Source organism: Henckelia pumila, chromosome 1 (assembly GCF_033568475.1).
Source record: "Henckelia pumila isolate YLH828 chromosome 1, ASM3356847v2, whole genome shotgun sequence".
NCBI lineage: Eukaryota > Viridiplantae > Streptophyta > Magnoliopsida > Lamiales > Gesneriaceae > Henckelia > Henckelia pumila.
Genome location: NC_133120.1, coordinates 93,479,154 through 93,488,768, shown reverse-complemented (window position 1 = coordinate 93,488,768; position 9,615 = coordinate 93,479,154). Strand labels below are relative to the sequence as shown.

Below are 9,615 nucleotides of genomic sequence, written 5' to 3'. Positions count from 1 at the left end.
AGTGTACCAAAACCCACATCGAAAAAGTTAATGGATCAAAACCCAAAGGGGGTAAATTTACTGAACCAAAAAGCTTATTTTTCCTATTTTAAATTTATTCAACCCATAATACACAATTTTTATAAAGATACAATTATAAAATATATATCAAACAAATTTCATTTTATTAGTTTCTATTTTTATGTTAAAATTATTATTATTAATTAATTAGTTTCTAAAAAAATATTATTACTTTATCTTGTTATCATTATTTTATTAAATTCATTTCGTGTTTTCAACTTTCCATTAAATATGCATTCATAAACAGAATTTAAATTCGTAAAAGTACCAAAATATTGAACTAATTAAAATGATAAATTCAAGCATATTATTTTTTCAATTTTGGACTATATAATTTTGAACCAAAATCTAAAATTTTGGAAAAGATGCATTGCACAATTTGCAATAAAGAATAATAAAAAATGGTTATTTAATGATAAAATTTACTATTAATTCTATATTTTATTAAATAAAATAATATTTATAATTAAATAACTATGAAAAATATTAGTTATTTTATCTTAGTATTAGTTATACAAAAAATATATTTTAATAGCAAAATTTATCATTATACAAACACTTTATTTTTTATTATTTATTGCAAATTATGTAATTCATATTCTCGAAAAATTTAGATTTTGATTTAATACTATATAGTTTTAAATTGAAAAAGTAATATGCTTGAATTTATCATTCTGGTTCAATATTTTAATACTTTTAGATATTTAAATCATTATTTATAAATGTATTTTTCATGGAAAAGTTGTAAACATGAAGTGTTTTTAATAAAATAATGATAGCATGATAAATTAATAATATTTTTGTAGAAACAAATTAATTAATAACAATAAATTTAAAATAAAAATAAAAATTAATAAAATGAAAAATGTTTGATAAATATTTATAATTAATTAAAAATTATGTATTATGGATTGAATAGAAAAAAATTATACTCTCTAAAGATCAAATATGTATTTTTAAAATTTCACAGAGATATTTAATAAAAAAAATCAAAATCAAAATATTTGGGCAGTCGTATGATTATCGCGTGCGGAACAATCACTCATGAAAAGGTACGTGTGCTAATTTTATAAATGATCAGTGTTGAAGATGCCTATTAAAATTTCATATCGAAAAAAATGAACTTTTCAATATTTCACAGGGATATTTGGTGATTTTTTTTTCACCTAAATAGCGAAATAACCCCCACCACCCTCCCTCTTGCTGAAATCAATCACTAATGTGATCTACCCCAGATCATATTCGACAAAAAAACTGAAGTCAAAACACAAGCACAACTCACACGGCTGCTTCAACTATGTGCCAAGCAAACATATTTTGCTGTGATGAACAAAGTGATACCTGATGATCCCTTGAGTTGATAACCAGTATATTCGAAACAATTGTATGCAAACTGCCTCCCTATCTCACCCTAAAATAAAATTTTTTAAAAAAAATGATAGATGTAGAGCATCAATATAAAATTTCACTTTTATCAAATTTCCACATCAACTCAATATCTTCGGCTGCTGGCTGAACCTCCTTGTTGGATTTGACCTGAATGACGAGCCCGGATGTACATTAGATCACCTACCTCTGTCTACCTGCTCTCTTCCGCCAGCTGCCTTACTCGTAGAACTTTTGGATCCTGAAGCACTATATCTCCTCGATGAATCCACTTCATCTGGCAGCGGATGCAGCCCTTGCAGATCAAGTTCACGGACATGGTAGGCGGGCCATTTAGTTCTATCCATTTTCCTAAAGGTAATTGATGTCCTAGCAGAAGAACAAATAAGATTTAGCATGATTGGAAAAAAAGTGATAACAGAAAATATATATGTTTAAAGAATGATACCTTTTTGTGGGAACTGCAGACACAGAGTGTTTAGCCACATCAGCCGCGTTTCCATTGAGAACAAGATTAGACCTTGAGAGGTTTGAAACAGCTGATCAGTTAAGGAAAAAAGCAAACACATTTGTTTATATAAATTAAAGGCTTACCCGACGGGTAGGGGAATAGAAAATGAACCAGCAAACTCGCCAGCACCAACAATTTTCAAGTTTGATCCGAATACATTTTTACACTTACTGAGAAACGAAACTGTACAATATGGTCTGACAAAATCATGATTATCAATATGAGGTGGCATGCAGTCTCCTTCATCATAAATATTGACGATACAGCTGTCAGGAACACAAGACGGAGGTAGAACATGCCACCTAACAAGCCTTTTTATCATAACCTTGAATAGATCAGGTAAAGAATCTACAGTTTCATTCATGAGGATGCCTGGTGGATTACCAACTTTATCCTGTCACCAGCAGAGTAAAATTGAGGGCTGATAAAGTTGTCTTATGGGAGACTAAAAATATTTCTACGGCCAAAGCAACGAGAAGCTTACAGTGGCATAATTGTAACAGCAACCAAATTGGAGTGTTACACGTCCCTTTCCCCGCATCCACTAAGCCAACACGACTGGAAAAGAAATATTATCAATATCCATTGGTTCAAAATGTGCCATCATCCTCCTGTCCATATTTATTATCCTCTTTGATGACAAGGACAACAAAGTTTAAGAAAATATGTTCACAAATTCCATGTCACAATACTAGCCTCAAACAATTGATAAGATTCATATACCATCGATAACTTTAACTTTCAAAAGCAAAAAACTAGGTTAGACTCATCGCCATGAATATAGAAAGCATCACACATAACATGGAAAACACCGTCTACGAAATTAGAAATAAAAAAAAGGGACAGTAAAGGAATAACAAATACATGATATTAATGATTAAAAATCTGAATCAAGTAACTAACCTCATAAGGGAAAATTCACAATCAGATTTCACTCTTGAAGTTGAAAATTCAGTTTCAGCCATTAAAAAACGACCTACTGTATTTTTGTTATAACTATGAAGTTTGCTGACAATGGGCGTCTTTGATTTTTAGTTGTTACCAAGAAGTTTAGAGTAGGCGCATTCTTTTATAATACCAAGTCATTGCAATATTTATCATCTCAATAACCAAATGCGAACAAATATTTAATTTTTAGTTTTCAGCTTTGAAGAGCATCAGAATTGGTTTCATCTTGGTATTTTTTTCAGTTTAATACCAAAACTGAACAAAGGCTTCAAATGAAATGAAACGAAATTAAAAGAAATTACACATGGAATTGCAAGTACACATTTCAGCAATCCAAATTCGCCATTTCTAGACATTCCAGTTACATCCTTTAATACCAAAACTGAACAAAGGCTTCAAATGAAATGAAAATAATTAAAAGAAATTACACATGGAATTGCAAGTACAGTAGTACACATTTCAGCAATCCAAATTCGCCATTTCGAGACATTCCAATTACATCCTTACCAGTGTTTTAAAAGGTGTAGCGTTGGCCTGTAGCGTTTTTGTGTTGTCATAGCGTAGCGTAAATAGCGCAGCGCATAGCGTAAGCTATTCGTGCACACCAATTAATTAATTATAAAACTAAAAATATACTTATATAAGTAAGAATTATCCTTAAATTAATAAATAGTGATATAATTAGCTATTCTTAAACATTACAACACGTTTAAGCCTAACAATCTGCCCAATATTTAAACAAAAATTCAACCAATAATTCCAACAAAATCTACCCAGAAATTAAACCCAACCTCTTCTTTGGATTCTGTTGCTCAGATTTTCGAACAGAGACCACCCACCTCAAAAAAACCCCAAAACCCCAATCTACCTTGAAATTGGATCTAGGGTTCATCTTCACCTCTTAAATCAACTCTGGAAAGTTTCGATTCCCAGCGGTAAGTTTCTTTGGCCTTCGCTTGAGGAAATCTGATTTCTGAATCCCCTTGGACGTGGGGAACGAGCAGATCAAGACTCGCCTTACAACTGGATGTGGGTTCTATCTTTTACGTTAAATAAAATTATTAATGGGCTTCTAATATTTTTGCCCAAATAGCGTGGGCTTTTTGCGGCATAGCCCAATAGCGCACGCTATTTGCGCTAACGCGCTCCGGACGGGCAAATAGCGTGCGCTCTTTGAGCTTTCCGCTAAAGGCTGAGCGCTACGTAGCGCTCAGCCTAGAAATTGCGCTAGGCGCGCTTTTAAAAACACTGATCCTTACATCTGGGGGTGTTCAAGTATGGTTTGGTTCGATTTTTATAACGTTCGAATAAAGGCTTCAAGTGAAATGAAATAAAAAGAAATTATCACATGGAAGTGGAAATTCAAATTTCAGCAATCCAAATTTCCAATTTTGAGCCCTCTCAATTACATCCTTCCATCTGGGGCATTCAAGTACGGCTGGTTTGATTTTTACAAAAGTTCGAACAAAGGCTGCATCATTTATCACATGGAATTGCAAACACAAATTTTACAATTCAAATTCGCAATTTTTAGCCATCTCAATTGCATTCTTTCATCTAGGGTGGTCAAGTATGGTTTGGACCGTTTGGTTCGACTTTTACAACATACAAACAAAGGCCTCATTATTTTGCACATGGAATCGCAAATACGAATTTGAATAATCCAAATTCGCCATTTGGAGCCCTCAATTATATCCTTCCATCTAGGGGTGTTCGTCTAAGGTATGATTTGGTATTATAAGTATTCGAACCAAGACTTCTTATGAAATGAAAAAGTGAAGTAAAAGAAATTATCAGATGGAGATGCAACAACAAATTTCAGGAATCCAAATTCGCCATTCTGAACCCTCCCAATTACATCCTTCCATTTAGGGGTGTTCAAGCATAGTTTGCTTCGATTCATATAAAAGTTCGAACAACGGTTTCATACGAAATGAAAAACAAAATAGAAAATAACCAAACTAAGATTTTGATTTGGTTCGATCATTTCGAAAATGATCTCAAATTCAACAACTTCATTATTGTTAAACATGATTTAAAATGTCTAATCTAATCTAATCTAACTATTATAAATATAAAAATATCAACATGCATACAAATATATAAAAAACTTTAAACATTACAAATTTAACATAAAAAATATAAATCTTCAAAATCAGTTACTTTACTTTCAAAAAACTCCACTAACACATTATAGTTCAATTTATTTAAAAATTAACCAAAAACCAATAAAGCCATGCGGCTAGGTTTGATTTATCAGTTTCTGAACATCCCTCTTCCATCATCCACTAGGTTCAGCCATATAAGGATTCATGACAGGAGTTTGGCCAGGTTGTAGCATTGGATAGCATGGAAAATGTAGTAAGAAAAAAATATTTTGAAATTGGGAAGCATTGGGTAAATTCTAAAAAGGGTTGACCCCGAAAGGGACCCCATTCCACATGAGTCAGAGGCCCATTGGCTCATGCGGAGGGTAAATCGAGGGATGTGCACGAGCGGCAGGGACCTGAAGGAGGGAGCACATGGCCCAATCCCCAGAGCATACCCCCACAATATTTCAGCAGGGAATATGCTCCACACGAGGATCAAACCCGCAACGCTGGGGAATTTCTTCCCACGTCACCTCAGGCCTTACCAACTCGCCTATGCCCCTGTGGGCAACATTGGGTAAATTATTAACATCAGGAGTTGTCAAAAGCACGCGTTCAGTGCACTCCAAGCGCTTCCACGAAAAGCCCGCTTTCGTGCAGTTTGCCACAAAAAACAGATTTTTTTTTGTTTAATAAAATCTGACGAAGGACAAATCACCCATTGAAGTATGATTTCTCCTCTATTTATTTATTAAAAAAAAGAGCAAAGCGTAAAATCAAATTGCCTCTGCCTAACGTCACCTCTGCCCTTTGCCCTCCATTTTACTGTATGATACTTGGAAGATGAGAATGATGATGATTTTAACATTTGATACAACATGTTTCGTATTTTTTAAAAAAAATTATTTTATTTTTATCTTTTTTGAATATTTTAGTTGTGATTTATGAATGATGGTAGGCCGTGACGGGGTCAGTGACCCCCTACCGCCTCGACCAACTAGGCTATTGAATTAGTTAAACTAACTTTTATAGATAATTATATATAATCATTACTCATGCAATATATCCATAAATTAAATGATGTTTATGCATGTATAAGCTTCAAAGAATATAACACAATTTATACAAATAATAAATATATAAATGCAACTAACAAGATAATTAATAAATATTCATCACCATATTAATACTAAAAAAGTATTATACTAATACCTAACCTAGTGGGCGGCGGTGGCGGTTTGAGGCATGGAAGTGGGTAAGAGCTTGCGAAACTATTGGGTGAATGTGTTGGACTTGGACCTGGATATTATGTTTGAAAAGCTAGGATTTTTTAATTTTTCAATTTTGTTGACCAACTCTTTGACTTCCTAATCACCTGCCTCAGCTGCATATCTGCCCGCCTCAGCCACCTCGCCCGCCTTCGACCAACTACGGCCACCTCCTTAACCACATTAGGCAAAAGCAATGTGGCCGAGGACCGCCTAACGCCTAGGCACCGGCTCGGCTGCCTTTTAGATCACTGATTTTAGTCGTTGCGCTTTATTGGGGCCTAGGTGTCTGCCTCGGCTGCCATTTACAACACTGATTTTATTTATCGCGCTCTATTTCCCTAAATTGAGCGCTTCGCTGTGCGTTTTAAGCCTCAAGACACCTGAGTGCTTTAATGCGCCTTTGATTATTATGATGAATTATGATCACCAGATTTAAAGGTGTCAAAATAAGTTGGTGTTTATCCCCAAAATTTTAGAAGGCACGGCAAAGATTATGCTAGGAAAAAGTTACAACTTCGTGAATCGTGATGACAAAAGAACAAGAAGCTATCAAGTTTGTAAAACAAGGCTTTAATCTAAATACGCAATTCAACTTATATTTCTCGGTGATGGTGGATTCCGGGCAAGTTGGCTCGATAAATTATTTCAACCTGAATCAGTATGATCTCGAGTAGGATAATGATGCTATGGCCTATGGGTTAGGAGCAAGATTTCACTGCAACACAGTATTTGAAAGAATCTGATTGCCTTACCTTAAAAAATTCACAAAATATGATCCAGGTTGTACCTTTTAGAGTGTAAGATCAATCTAGTTCCTGAGAATCATGAGTATGACTAATAACCAAAAGGCTAAGGCGCCTATTATTTTCATAACTCAAGGGCTAAATTGCAAGTTTGTGAAATCACAGCAACACATCACCAAAGATGATTCATCCAACTCTTTCCATGTAGAAAAATAAATTAAGTCCACAACTTGTTTGATTTTCCCGGCGGCCAAATCTATAGAAAAAGTTCTTAAACTTCTAATTTTGTTTGTTATATATAGCTAGGATTTCAAGAGACCTAGATCAGTATATCTTAGGTGGCAAAGGACCGTGAAGCATGAAAATAAGGGCCACAACATGAAAAGGATCATTACTCTCAAACAAACACACAAAATCAGAAAAGAATGCATAAAATTGGTCAAATCCAGTCAATCAAAAAACTTTAAGGATAAAGGAAGTGAAAAGCATATACTATTTTGCATCACCAAACTTCTAGAATGTTGATGAACTATATGTCAAGCTCACCTTTCATCTTATTATTCCTTCCCATCTCTTGAAGCTGTTCAACATATCGAACAATCCGTTTCTGCTCTGCAGCACTGAAAACTCCAGTATGTAACTCCAGCCCATCTAGTATATTTACCGTTTTCCCATTGATCCTTTCCAGACATATGAAATCCTTCTTCCTCTTCACATTGCCAAAGCGAATGTGTTCTCTCTGATCCCTTGACAATTCCACCTTCGGCTTTGCTTCCTTCGGTGAAGTTCCATCCCTTGTAAAATCGTTGGCATTGGTAAACTTATTAATCTGCTTGTCCTCTTCGTCTTCCTCAAGCTCAGCTTCCTGAGCCATATCAGCCCGAGACTTTTTATCATCCCAAGACCGTTTCACCAAAGGGCTTTGAGCCACATCAACCCAAGACTTCTTCACTGAAAGGACTCGTGAGAGGTGCAGGCTGGAGAAAGTCTCTAGTTGATGACTCTTCCACTGCATGTTTTGACAACCCATCGGTCTCATTTTTCCAAATGCCCAATGAAAAAGTTTCTGCGCAATCATTATCATCCACACTATCTTTCCTACTTCGAGTCGAATGGGTACTACAAGTACCCTGATGTTCCAAGCAACGATGATGATCCACGATAACAGGAGTCGAAACAGTGACATCAGCTCCTGTTTTCAAGAGATCCGGTATTTCAAAATTAGTACATTAACAAATGAATAAATCAAAGTGTGAAGGGGTATTATGCGATGACAGGATCAACAGAAAATTTTAAAAGATAAGCAGTTGGATTTTGTTTTAAACTCCATATCTTCCATTGCCTTGTTAAGTCATAAATCTACAACAGAAAAGCTTAAGAGCAAATACATTAATGAAATTACCAGTGCAGATCCGATCGCCGATTCGTGGACGCCACTTGAAATGAGAAGGAGTTTTAGTTTTGGTATCAAGACGGGGCTGTTTGTACCGATTACAAAATGATCTGAAAGGGTAGTTTCTGTTGCCGCAGCCATTGCACTCCCAGTCCCCTTCTCTTCCACCTCGGCCGCCGCAGCTTCTGCCTCCTGCTTGTCTACCCATCCTTGTTATCTAACCTAAAATTTTCCCACTCCTTTTCTAATTGCATTGATTTGTTATTAAAAGTAAAAGTCATAAAATCCCCAAATAAATATTAATAAGTTACTGCTCCCCGGTTTTGCGAGTGTAACACATTTCACCCTTCTCATATACAAATACGTATATATTTATACTTTTTCATATATGTTTTTGTTCTGTTTTTTTTTTTAACATAAGGTTTAACATGTAATTAATTTTTTTTACGCATAGTGTTTTATGCTATTTAGAATTTTTCACAAGGGATGTTGATGCAAAAGCCCTTATAAAAAGATTGAAAATTGAGTTCAATTTAAGATAATAGACATCCCCAAAATTTGATTTAAGAAAATAGACCTGTGATTGCAAATATCAATTTTGTCATTACTTACAATTTGAACCAATACGTGCACCAATTGGCCCAATTTCATTTTTAAAAAATAAGAAAATTAAAATAAAACAAAAACAAAACTAATTCAAATAGTATTTATATAAAAATTCAATAAAAATAAAAGATCATAAATCATATTATATACATGCATATGTTGATACAGAAGCAAGTATGTGCCTAGCAAGTAAACATATACTCTCAAATCATTATTGGAAGAAATATGAAAAATAATTAAAAGTTCGATTAGGAGATGAATCAATTATTATGTTTGATACAGTAGCACAAAAATTAAGAATAGAAATACAAGAAACAAAATTTATAATACCAAATATATACCAAATAGAATCAGGAATGAATATTATAATAGTGAATAACTTTTTAAGATAATATCTTTCATTTACACAATTTGAAGATAACGTTACTTTAAACAAAGAATCATCAATGATTCACATTCCCAAAATACGAACGTCATTTCGTGTAGGAAATCTACAAAAAATTTCATAAACGAAATACAAATCCAATAGAATTTATTTTAATTATTAATCTTGAAAAAGAGATTATAAAAAAATTCATGATATTTGTTCTGAAAATTATCAGGACAA

The 9,615-nt window shown here is 33.9% G+C and overlaps 1 pseudogene; it reads right to left on the bottom strand.

Moving 5' to 3' along the window:
* Positions 1-1,312: 1,312 nt before the first annotated feature.
* LOC140878708 (RNA demethylase ALKBH9B-like) lies at positions 1,313-8,643 on the bottom strand (annotated as a pseudogene).
* Positions 8,644-9,615: the final 972 nt, after the last annotated feature.